The sequence below is a fragment of the Perna viridis genome, chromosome 2, assembly GCF_037379345.1.
Source record: "Perna viridis isolate PV_CMFRI_1.1 ecotype Kerala chromosome 2, ASM3737934v1, whole genome shotgun sequence".
NCBI classification, from domain to species: Eukaryota; Metazoa; Mollusca; class Bivalvia; order Mytilida; family Mytilidae; genus Perna; species Perna viridis.
In genome coordinates this window covers 18181406-18193800 of record NC_142446.1, presented here as the reverse complement: position 1 = coordinate 18193800, position 12395 = coordinate 18181406, and the positions used below count along the sequence as shown (strand labels likewise).

At 30.2% G+C, this 12395-nt stretch overlaps 2 long non-coding RNA genes across 36 annotated transcripts in view; one reads left to right on the top strand and one right to left on the bottom strand.

Annotated features, from left to right (window-relative positions):
- LOC148623895 (uncharacterized) overlaps window positions 1–2695 on the top strand; it is a 79748-nt gene extending 77053 nt beyond the window's left edge. For 15 of the 16 annotated variants that reach the window (XR_015919563.1, XR_015919575.1, XR_015919572.1 and 12 more), the window contains 3 exons: window positions 1022–1157; window positions 1568–1680; window positions 2566–2695. This is a non-coding gene — a long non-coding RNA (uncharacterized LOC148623895). The remainder of the gene's footprint in view (window positions 1–1021; window positions 1158–1567; window positions 1681–2565) is intronic. The other variant, XR_015919560.1, reaches the window with a different exon arrangement.
- LOC148623894 (uncharacterized) overlaps window positions 1705–12395 on the bottom strand; it is a 36933-nt gene continuing 26242 nt past the window's right edge. For 17 of the 20 annotated variants that reach the window (XR_015919536.1, XR_015919540.1, XR_015919550.1 and 14 more), the window contains 2 exons: window positions 10881–10997; window positions 8203–10218 (listed from right to left, as the gene is read on the bottom strand). This is a non-coding gene — a long non-coding RNA (uncharacterized LOC148623894). Of the gene's footprint in view, window positions 4941–8202; window positions 10219–10880; window positions 10998–12039; window positions 12153–12395 lie in introns of those variants that run through there. The other 3 variants (XR_015919551.1, XR_015919548.1, XR_015919549.1) reach the window with 2 other exon arrangements.

Genomic DNA, 12395 nt, shown 5'->3' with positions numbered 1-12395 from the left:
CACGTATTCCTGCTAAAATCATGCACGCCCATAACTTAAGATGCTGACCGTTTTCTTAATATGGCCTAAGTACTTGAAATATCATTTTCCTACTCAAAATCATTAATGCTCATGAGAATTGATGCGTTCTGTTTCCTTTAAATAGCCATTATACAATTTGGTTGATTTTTGTGATTTTTCAAATGCTTCTCCTTTATGTAGGAAAAAATTACTTGTAATATATTCATCAGATTTGAAGGATATATAAAACCATCTAAGTGTGAACGAGTTCCATATTTTGGATTATTGTAGATGGCTGCCATTTAAAATGGCCGCCATCTAAATTAATATGCCCCACTGGAAAATAATGTAAATTTCATCTAAATTTTATAAAACGTGGTATATAGGCTTGACATTGTACATTGAATTTAATTTTTTTGATTCTGTGATCATGTGTGGAACATGAGGGAACTTGTATGTGACTTGCTTTCAAGCACAACTTAAAACTTGTTTTATTTTATTTTTAGGGGGCTTTTGTTTCTTCTTTTTTGTTTTTATTTTTATTTTGTTTTGTCTTTTATGCGGATTTTTTGTGGTTTTTTTTTTTTGTGAGAAAATTGTGTGTGGGTCCTGGCTTTATTATGTATGTACCATTAGGTAAAATCCGTGGTAATGTAAATTTGACGCTCGATCTGCAAACTCCAGTAGATTGTTTTTGAATGGCACCTTGAGGTACAATGTCAAAGAAATATATACACTTTTAATAAAATTATTGATTGGATGTCTTGAAAATGCTTGTTTTGGTCCCTTATTCCTTACAGTTAAGTAACAACCCAAACCAAAACTTATCCCAGCTTTCCTTTTGTTTTAAACTTGTACATTGTAGAACAAATTTATCGTCCAGAAAACATGTTTCTACCAACACATACTGAATGATTAAACAACACATCAATTTCAATTTCATAAAGATCTTTATTTTTTTAAGTGATTTCTTCTGTGTGTAACTTTCTATTTCTTTACGTTTGTGTATTGTAAATTTTAGTGTTCCTGATGCTATCTTGTAAAAGGATTTCCCACCATTTCTACATTTGGTATCAATATTTATATCAGAAAATACTAGTTGTTTCCATTGCAAGTCATTTATAGGAAAACAATACAGAAACCCACGCTACAAAACTGTAAGTGAAATATCTTTTGTCTTTCTTTATGTATGGATTTTTTGTGAAAACATGTCTATTGCAGACCTATTCGATTTTTTTGATTAAATATGGTTTAGGTATATTATGCCATTTGGTGTATTGATTTCAACACGTCTGAGTACTAGATATCAACTTATATGACTTAATATATTAGACTGGCCGAGATGTAAAAGGAGGAAGTTTTAATTAAGGTATGGATGACAACAAACGAGTCCTTCCGTAAGTTAAGATATGAAACTACCTTACTCTACATTCAGTTTGTTTTTCTCTTTCAGAACTATTTGGTCATTTGGCCAGTATTTAATCCATAAATTGTGGAAAGTTACACCGGATATTACTCCCTGTAAGACTGAAATCAGGCTTTCAGTACTTCTTATGTTATATTTTAGATTTGTGGTATATACCGTACACGGACTTCGTCCCCTATCGATTGATATCTCTGATACATAACACGTAAACTACCACAACATGGGCTTTAAGTGGATTTTCATATAAAGGCGACGTAAGCAGGATAAGCTTAAATAAATCAGAGTGATCAATTTTTTTTATTCTAAGAACAAAATACACATATCAACTGAAGTGCGAATATTATGAAGAAGGCGAAAGTACATTGTGAACAGTTAACAAATTCAAAAACCATATTACATGTAGTAGCATATACTTCAATACATGTACATGTAATCTCTTATTACATTCCCGAAGTGGTTTTCAAATAACATTTCCATATAAACTCAATATAAGGAAAATGTTCACATGCTTTCATGACTAGTTAACATTTGCTTATGGAAATAAGACCTGCTATTGAACATGACTGCAGAAAAGATTTACAATATAGTCGTTCTATCCTTAGAACTTCGAGACAAGTCAGGCTTCGTCAGAAATCGTACGGAGCAAAATATATATGAGTTTAAGACATAAAACATTATCATTATAATACTACAATTTAAATTTAACAATTGTGTAACTCATTTATTTTGTATATAAAAGTCTATATTTAGCTTTTAAGATATCCTGATATACTTGAACTAAGAATGATACAGATCGTTTGGTTATTTTAAAAACTATTACTATGGACACTTTACCAGTACTAAAGGAAGACTTTGGTACCCCTTATCAGTTAATATTATTCTACAGTTACCCAGTTCCACGTGGAGTTTTAACAAATATCAGTATGAAACATTACTGGGTTGGAGCCACATGTATAAGTGACAGTAACTGGAGTCTTATAACTTCATTTGCAATTGTTATCGTACATGTACAACAGATCTGTTAAAAATGACAGGGTGTCAATAATTCTAGTGATTATTATTTATAAATGCAAATACAGAAAGATATTTTCAGATGTTAACATTTCCAACGATTTATATTTTCCTATTTCCAATTTCAGGAGCTTGACACTGAGTCCTTCAAAATGAAGTGCAGTATTTTATGACACTGAATGAGATTTAAGAATACATGGTAATTTGGATGCTACTGAAAAGCCCTTTGACTAAAAATAACATATCACAAAATAAAAGTGTCATTTGGTCTTACTGTAAAAAAAATAGTACATATACATTAGGATCGCGTCTTTTTTATTGTGCAGATGTACACTTCTGTAAAACAGAAGACGAAGAAAAGAGAGGCTGCGATTCATCAGTTGGAAAGAACAAAACTGATCACAGATTTATTTAAAGACAAAACAATTTGAATATTTTTATTCTTCTTGTAAGAGTCAACTGTCAAATAAAGGGAAAGTTGGTAAAACATATGAAGATGATAAGACTAGAATATTATTCTCTATATGAAAGGGAGATGGCAAGTAGGATCATTAGCTAAATGATCTCTGTGGATTTTTTTTTTATAACTTTTTGAAAAAAAAATGTAAATATTCAAAATCATTAAAACATCTGAGTTTATGATAACAAATCAAATATAAAACCAGTATAATTCCATATATCTAGTAAGTTGATAGAAGTAATGAAACTCTTATTTTCATCAGTAACAATACTTCATAAAAAATGTTGCAGTAGCGCTACAACCAAAATGAACTTAGTTTTTTCACGGAAAACTTGCTTTAGTTTAAATTATGAATTACTCCATCTTGAAAGCATGACAATTTACTCGTCGTTTGACTAATTACTTGTTGCATAATAGTTTCTTCGACAATAAGAGAAATTTGCTGTTTCAGAACTTAATTGCGGTGAAACAATGGCGTCTATGTAAAGCAGGTCTCAAGTTTCACAGTGTTCATTAGATGATTGGAGAAATGTACAGTTACAAAAGACTTGAATGGACTTAAGATGACATGTTCCACTTGAACTGTACTGCTTACAATAACAATCATAAATGAACATCCCAATTTTAACAGTACTATAATATTCTTTACATTATATTCACCACATAATAGTTCATGTATTACAAAAATAAATAAATAAATGAAAAATGCAAGTTCTGTAAAGCACAGCAGTTACTATAATGTATGTGATGGTAGTTCACGGGCTAAAAAGTTACATCACAGCTAATTTTACATTACAATTCTACATTTTTTTACACATTGTGATTGAAATAATGTATACAAATGCATTAATTTCAGAATTTCTGAAGAAAAAAAACTGTTCATATAATAATCATGGCATCAGAATAGGTAGGCAGAATGTATATTTTGTATATAAAAATACTTTTAGTAATGTTATCAATACTAATATAAAATCAAATACAATTTATTGCATCATAAACTGAATAACGTATTAAATTCATTTATCCACAATCATTATTAACAATATTACAATAATTACATATAGAGTTCTTGAAGTTCATGACTTTTCCAATATCATATACTTTGAGCAGTAAATCAAAGACTACAACGATTAAATTTCTGTTTAGTCCAAATATCCTTTTTTATTATTTCAAAACATCTTTCAACACTTATTTCTTTGTAAAGCAATCCAAAATGTTCAAAAGAAAATACATATCAACCAATATTCCATCAAAGAAACTTTTTCTGTTATAAATCAAATATAATACATGTATATAAAACAACTAACATGTAAATTACTCCACTGGTTTCTCTTAAATACTTTTATTAGAAATCGCAACCCAGGGCAAAAAAATTCTGGATATAAACTTTCTCAGAACTTGGAGACAAGATAGGCTTCATGCACATTCACAAACATAAATTTCATAAAGGGACATATATCAATTGTATTCAATTATTAACTGTTCATTTCATCTTGTTTGTGGTTTGAAGAAAGATGGTCCTAAATCAAGTACAAAATCTCTCAGAACCTGGTGACAAGTCTGGCTTTGTGCACATTCATAAACAGAAACAAAAAATAATACAAAATTCACAAAAGAACATACATCAATTGCATTGAATTAAAAACTGTTCCTTTCATCTTTTTTGTGGTTTGAAAAAAAAGATGATTCTGAATCACAGAACACAAACTTTCTCAGAACTTGGCGACAAGTCCGGCTTCGTGCATTTATAAATCTTCAATTATATTAGAAATTGTAGTTTACAATTATTGAGCATATTATCTGATAAAGCAATATCAAGTTTTACTATCAAGCAGTTTTACTTATAGTGGATTTAAGATAAACCCCCTTAAAGAATCCTAAGCATGTTCGCCTCTATTTGTATTTTATAATTAAGTCAGTCAGATGGATTTTCGGATTGTGGTGCTACAGTGCCATCGTACGCTAACCAGGCAATGGACATTAATGTTGTGTCACAGACTAATCAACATGGCGTTCATTCCACAGCTACTGATGTTTCTAACACTAGAAAAGAAGTTTATGTCAATGTGTCGACCTCAAGCTCTATGACAAACATAACAAGAGGCTCCCAGGAGCTTGAATCTCTCACCTGGTTAAATTTTGTCTTTCAATGGCAATACATTTATCACGAGGTTTACTAATAATTTTGGCCTACGATGACTTTGATGGAACTGATCATAAGGATCAATACAAGGCTTAACAGATGAAAATAACGAAAGGACCACAGGTAGATCTCATCATGCTGAACAGTTTTACTCGGTTATAATTTGGCTAATGGGTTTTGAGATATATTGAAAAACTACAGCTTGACCCCTGTTCTATTTTTAGTAACGGTGACAAAGTTTTTTGACGGATCAAAAATCTAAACAGAACTTTTGTGCAAGATACCCCAAGGAACATCAATACTAAGTTTGATTCCAATCGATCAAGTAGGGTAAGAGGAGAAATTTTTTTAAAGAAATAACATTAAAAAAATGAAAGAAAAAACGTCGAAAAAAGTGCAATAACTCCTAAATGGCTTGACAGATTAAAATGAAAATATATATGCAATATATAGTCTAACCCCTATGTTCTATTTTCATTACCGGCGGCCATGTTGTTTGACGGATCAACAATCTAAACACAACTTTTGTGAAAGATGCCCAAAGGAACATCTGTGCAGTTTCATATAATTACGCTAAGTAGTTTCTGAGAAAGGAGAAGATTTTTAAAAAAAAATGTTAACGACCACGACGACGGACGACGGCGACGGACGCCAATTGATAACAATAGCTCACATGGCCTTTGACCAGGCAATACATCGTCGGGTGAGATCGCGGTAGTGCCGCTGAATATATCAAGTGGGACAACACCTATAGTCAATGCACACGTCAACATGACATTGCATGTATAGAATAACATTTCTGAAAGTCTCCTGCATAGTACAATTCAATTATGTCAGCAGTCTTTACAAAAGTTGAAATCCAAATCAAACGATATTCAAGTTTTTCGTTTGCAAGTCAACATAAACAGAAGGAAGCAATTTTTGTTAACAATTTTGATTTCATATAAATATATATTAGTGAATAAATGTAACAATAAAATTTATGTCGTATTATAGCAGATTCATTTAGCTTTCAATGCATGTTCATTTTGAGTAAATTAAGTACATGTACATACAGTTAAATACAAAAGGAAAAACAAGAATATACAGATCTCAAGGTATCACAAGTGTTTATGACAATCAACAGATTTTAATGTTTTGATGATGTTCATCTCAATCACTTTGGTATAATATGATATTTTAACACAGTAAGGAGTGCCAAGTTGTATATGAAAGCCAGTAAAACTAATATGTATACCATTTATCAATATTTCCAACATCCAGATCTAATGACATAAATCTTACTAACTTAAAAAATATGATGGATTGAACTACAAGAGTCAAATGTTGATAATCACTCAAAATATTCATACATAAGTAACCTGACAAAATAGAATATATTAAATATAACAAGTTAGAAGACCATAACAAAATACGTATGAACTATAAGTCTTTATGGTACAGAATATAATCATTTTCTTCCGAGATGCTCATTTACTTTTGTTACTTTGTATGTATGATTTTAGTTACTTTATATTCTTTGTTGTGTATGTCTGTTTTCCATGTCTGGTCTTTGTCCCTGGATTACGTTCTTTTGATTACCGCTATAACCTTGGTTCCCTTGATTACTCTTTATAAGTTAAGTTGTATAACTTAATCTTAATCTTAAACTTAAGTGCAAATCAATTGCACTTGGAGATAAGTACCTACATTGAATCATAATACTAAGAAAACAATATAATAAATTATGAATTAACACATCATGTGACATGACATAGCATTATAAAGATTTTCACTGCTCATGTCCAGTCATTTTTATGTCAGATTGTTGTACTCCTCTACCCATTTCATTGCATTGATATTTTTTACTTAGTGATCTCCACTTTTATTTTCATAATTTGATTAAACACATCTTAACATAATATTTCGACATTTTTTTATGAAATTCTTGTTATTTCTTCTGCGTATAAAGCCTTTTAAGACAAAACCTATGGAAAATCATGTGAAATTTTCCAAGGCTTATGTTTCAAAAAGAAGCACACTGACCCATCATTTTTTTTCTACATTCTAGCATAAAAAGATCTTAACAGATTTTACAACCCTCTAAAATCCTTATAATCTTTAAACACAGCAGTGAATATCCTTAAGGAAAACAAAACAAATAGATTTTTTTCTCAGATTAGCTCTAATGTTCTATGTAAGCTGTAGGTTCATGACCTTGTAAAAGGGATTACTGATAGTAATTTCTTATTAACGCATTAGGTTTACCATATGGCAATATTCCAAGTATTAAACAGGATCCAGCTTTTCAGAAGTACAAATACTCTTTCTGCAATTTAATTGTTGTAGACAAGCGATAAACTTATATTTTAAAAGTTTTCAAATTATCAAGTAAATGGAGCATTTTGGCACTTTTCAAGCTTTAAGACAAAGGAGGCACAACAGGAGAAGTTTTGTGCAGATGGGCTTCATTTAAACAGCCAGCTGTTATTACTCAGTGCTGTTTCGATTTGTTACCTTGGTAAACTATGCAAGACATATTAATAGTTTATTATAGCAAGACTTATTAGCCTAGCCAATTTCAATTTTAAGTGCAATCACTTTACTTTTGTTTTTATAACAAGTTTAAAATTAAAAGTCTTTTTGTTTTTTTTAAGTAAAAGTATATGATACTCCAATTATTAGTTAAGTAGGACAAATTGGTATAATGTAAAACAGATTTCTACCAAGAGAGCTCTATAAATCACTCACTAAGCCAGCTAGATTTGTGTTGAAATTGGAACTGGTCTATTAAGAATCAGTTACAGATTACACAGCCAACCTAAGATTTTTATTTCCATTTTGAGATAAGGTACATGAAGAGTTATCGTTCTTTATTTGCTTTGATAAAGTTGATGTTAGTTTGAGATTAATGTATTAAAAACACAGATTGCAAACTTTGCAATAAAATAAAACAAAATACTCCTACCCGTCTCTTTGAAATATATTTGTAGTTATTGATATATTAACTCAATCTAAAAAAGAGCCATTAAGCAAATAAAGACCATCCAGCTCTTGAATGGTATAAACTTGTCATTTACACCATTTACAATCTTCCCATTCCCAATTGTCCTTAAACCCACCCCGCCCCCATAGAAACCCCCCACCCTCATGAAATCCCAATTGCATATTTCTTATCAGTTATTTTATTTTTCAACATTTAAATTATCATTTGTAATTTCATATTAATGAATACTTTCCCGTTCAATTTCTCTTCCTTTCCATTCAAATTCTCCACCCCCCCTATATAAATACCCATCCCCAATCCGCATTCTCCATTCATCCATATGCCATTAAATGGGAAATTTTCTGTATTCTTTCAATATTTGAAATCACAAATCGATAGATTTCCAATGTACGCATACAATTACTGAAATTCTGTACACTTTGTACATTTACAAAATGGCTGACGGTAAGCTACATACCTATTGTGAAATCCTGTAGCTCGATTATTATTATTTAAAAAAAAAATGTTCTTATTATAATAGCTTCTATCAAATTTGTCAATAAAAAACGCTGGTATTCTACATTCTTTATACTTTTTTTCGCTAAATCTACATAGCCATTTATAATTAAGGTATACATTTTTTTTAAGTATTCCTTCTTTTCCGTTCAATATGCACAATATCCACTCCCCATCCATATTCTCCATTCATTCATATACAATAAAATGGGAAGAATTTTCTGTACTCTATCAACATTTGAAATAACAAATCGATGTGGCTGAATGTACAATTAAGACCAAAAAAAAAATAGATTTTATGATACCACAACGAGGTTGAATTACATAAATGCATCTCGCAGCTATGACGATGATTTTGGACATATTAATGTCTATAATATGCTTCTACCGAATTATTTCTCTTCCCAGCTTTCTATGTAGGAGATAACTTATAAAATTACAATATGTCCAAAATGTTCAATAAGTTCGATTAAACATTAAATGTAAGATTCCAGAATTTTTAATTATTGAAAAAATTGATAAAAGCTATCATAAATTGAAAACGCTTATATTCGGGCTGCAAGATTTCAGAACTGGTATGTAGCTTACTCTCAGCCATTTTGTACATGTACAAGGTGTACAGGATTTCTCTGAAGACAGTTAAATTGAATTATCATCCACCTGCAAGATATTTGAAGAATTGTGGTCCAAATCTAAGTTTATTAAAATGCTGTTTCGACGGGAGGAAAATATTGTATATGCCAATAATTTGAGCCTTCCTTCATTCCAATATATGTTCGATTGTATTAAGAATAATGTGTGTCGCAAATTAGACGATTTTTTGCTATAGTAGGCATTTCATGCTATTTCATGTCGGAAGAGTCAGTGCTTGACTATATTTTAGCTATGATTCCACCGTCAGAAAAGAAGTTATACTTAAAAGCAATCCATACCTTAATTAAAAAATGGCTATGTAGGTTTAGTGAAAAAAGGTATACACTTTAACCTTTGTTCAATAAACAAACTAACCCTTATTATTTAAAGCAAACTTCAATATCATTGAACAGTAATGTCTCTAATAAAACAATATGAAGTAAGTTAACAAACAAAGCCTTCTTGATGGCTTATAAAAAAACTATTTTGAACCCACAATTAGGTATTAATTAATAAATGCATCCCGCTATTAAGATTAGGATGTTGAATATTTCAATGTCAATATTATAATCATATCGAAGCATTTCCCTTCCCAGCTATCTAGGTAAGAGGTAACTTACATTATGTTCAAAATGTTCAATGATTTCTTTACAACATTATGAAAAAAAAATCTTTTTACTTTGTTGATTAGAAAAAATGTCTTCTGAATACTTTAATCTGCAGAGTTCATTATTGTTTTTTTCCAAAACTGAAGTATTCTTTGTGATCAGAATTAAATTGGTAACAAACAAAACCAAATGTATATCTCAAATAATCAATATGATCATTGAACAGAAAACTTTCGTTTATACCTAGGCAAAATCCGTGTGTTGTTCACAACTGGTGCAATGTATGCCATCTTTCTGCTGTCTTGTGGAATAATATAAATGGAGAATTTCTATCATTATCTGTCTATACGATACAACTATCTTTGTCGTTTAATCCATTATATTAAAGATCGGGAAGGACATTTTCCAGTCATTGAGAGGACGGCACACATACAAATCCTATGATCATCGTGCATCCTAACATAAAATAAAATATGAAACAAACAGTGTCACACTTATTCACAATTGATCTTTGACGATATACACATATATATATATGAAATCCATATCTCTCAAACCTGTGCATTGGGGACAAAATCAGAATATTTAAAATTGCGTGTATGTATTTTAATGGTTTTAAATTGTACCAGAAAAAAATGGATTGATATTCACATTGACGAATCTGAGTTTTGTGAATACATAATTGTCAGGACATGTAATGTAGAATGTGTCGTGAAAAAGATATCACGCTTCGTAGAGACATTTATAATATCCCTGTTTACATTAACTGACATTTGTATGTAATGTGAAATTCGAATTATGATCTGACGATGCTAAAGTACATTATTGATTGTTTGATAAGAAGAAATGCTATATAGAAAAAAGCAGCCCTATTAGGGTATACAAGAACTTATGTTTTAGTGAATATTAGAAAGCAACGCCATTATGCAAATATTCTCTAGATTTCGCTCAGGACTTTAGGGAAACCTTTCCTAGAAATGTGCTAGAAACATAATTTTACAGTATATTTTAAATCAGGCCTTTATATAAAACAATAAGTATTCTTTTTTTTTTAGGATATAAATATAAGTTTCTATTAGCCATTTGTCCTATCTATTCAACATTGTACTTCAATTTACCTGTTTTTTTTAGCATAAAATGAAGTAGATAGCTATCCCAGTTGCTTCAGTTTCTTCATTTTCAATTCTTTTTTTTTCAACAAATGTTCCAAATAGACAGTGTCATTTTCCTCGACTCTGCAAACAAAAATAATTCTGTTTATGGAAGACAAATATATAATATAAATTTCATAATTTGTATTCAACAACACAAGACAGGGATTTTTGTTGAAAAAATTTATATTTTTCAAAATCAAATTCTAACCTAAAATGGGTCATTTAGGCATCGGCCCCCAAGATGAACTTTTTGAAAATTTTGATCTGATTTCGTTTTTCTAAATTCTCTTTCAAAAATTTACTTATATGAAATTTGATTTAAAAAAAAAACAGACAGTGATTTTCGTGCTGAGTAAGTGTTTCTATTTACAAATGATTTTCAAAATAAGACCAAAATATAAATTTAGGCTGAATAAAGCACCTCAGTGACCGTTTCGAAAAATGATAACATTCAATAGTGATTGAATTGATTAATTAATTCAGCAACGATGTTAGAATTGTAATACACAGATAGTGCTTTAATTGTAGAAGTAATCAATCATTTTTTTGTGAGCGATGTACATTGTTAAAAGGTCTTTATGTTTGGTTCAATGTACAGGAGATTTTTTTTTACTTATACTTGGCATTCATGACGTTAAATTTAAATTGTAATTCGATTAATTACAATTGCAAAATATATGTAATTCATTTAATTAAATGTCCGAACTCATGTAATGGCAATAATAATTTGACTGAAATATTATTCATATATTAAGTTTTAATCAATTATTATCAACCCTTATTGACAGTTTTTTTTTTTTCGATCGAAAATAAGGTGATTTTTAACTCATACATCCTTCGATTTTACATACTCGTACGAAACAATTTATTCTTTCTATTGTGAATCTATTTTTGACGACCATACAGTTATGACATATTTCAGTCTGAAATGCGTAAATGTTCATCTTAAAAAGTCACTTTGAAATATGGCATTTTTCGCTAGATATAGAGGGCATTTTATCGATATAACTAATGTAGTAAGACAGCAAAAACAAATTTTATCTCATTGGATTTGCGATGCAATTAATGACAAGATGACGTCATTTAATAATTGTGAACAAACATTTGTTTAAAAACATTTTACCTCTATTCACAAGGCGTGATATAATGCAGACCGCAATCTTTCATGTCTATGAGATTTTATCCATGTGGTGACATGTCACTTCATTATAGAATTAAATAGTTACGCCTACAACTCTGAAATAGTTTTGTTCTTCATAGTCGTTTTATGGCATATTTATTTACATGGGTCAGATAGATAAAAGGCGCTTAACAATCTAAACCCCGTCTTGTTTGTACGCTTGTTCAAAAAAAATCTAAGGACATTTTACAAAATATGAACCACATCCTTGTGTATCCTATCCATGAATAGATTTGTTTTTATCAATTAACGTGGATATTCGAGTCACACGATTGAAAGCAAATATTTAGAATTATGTA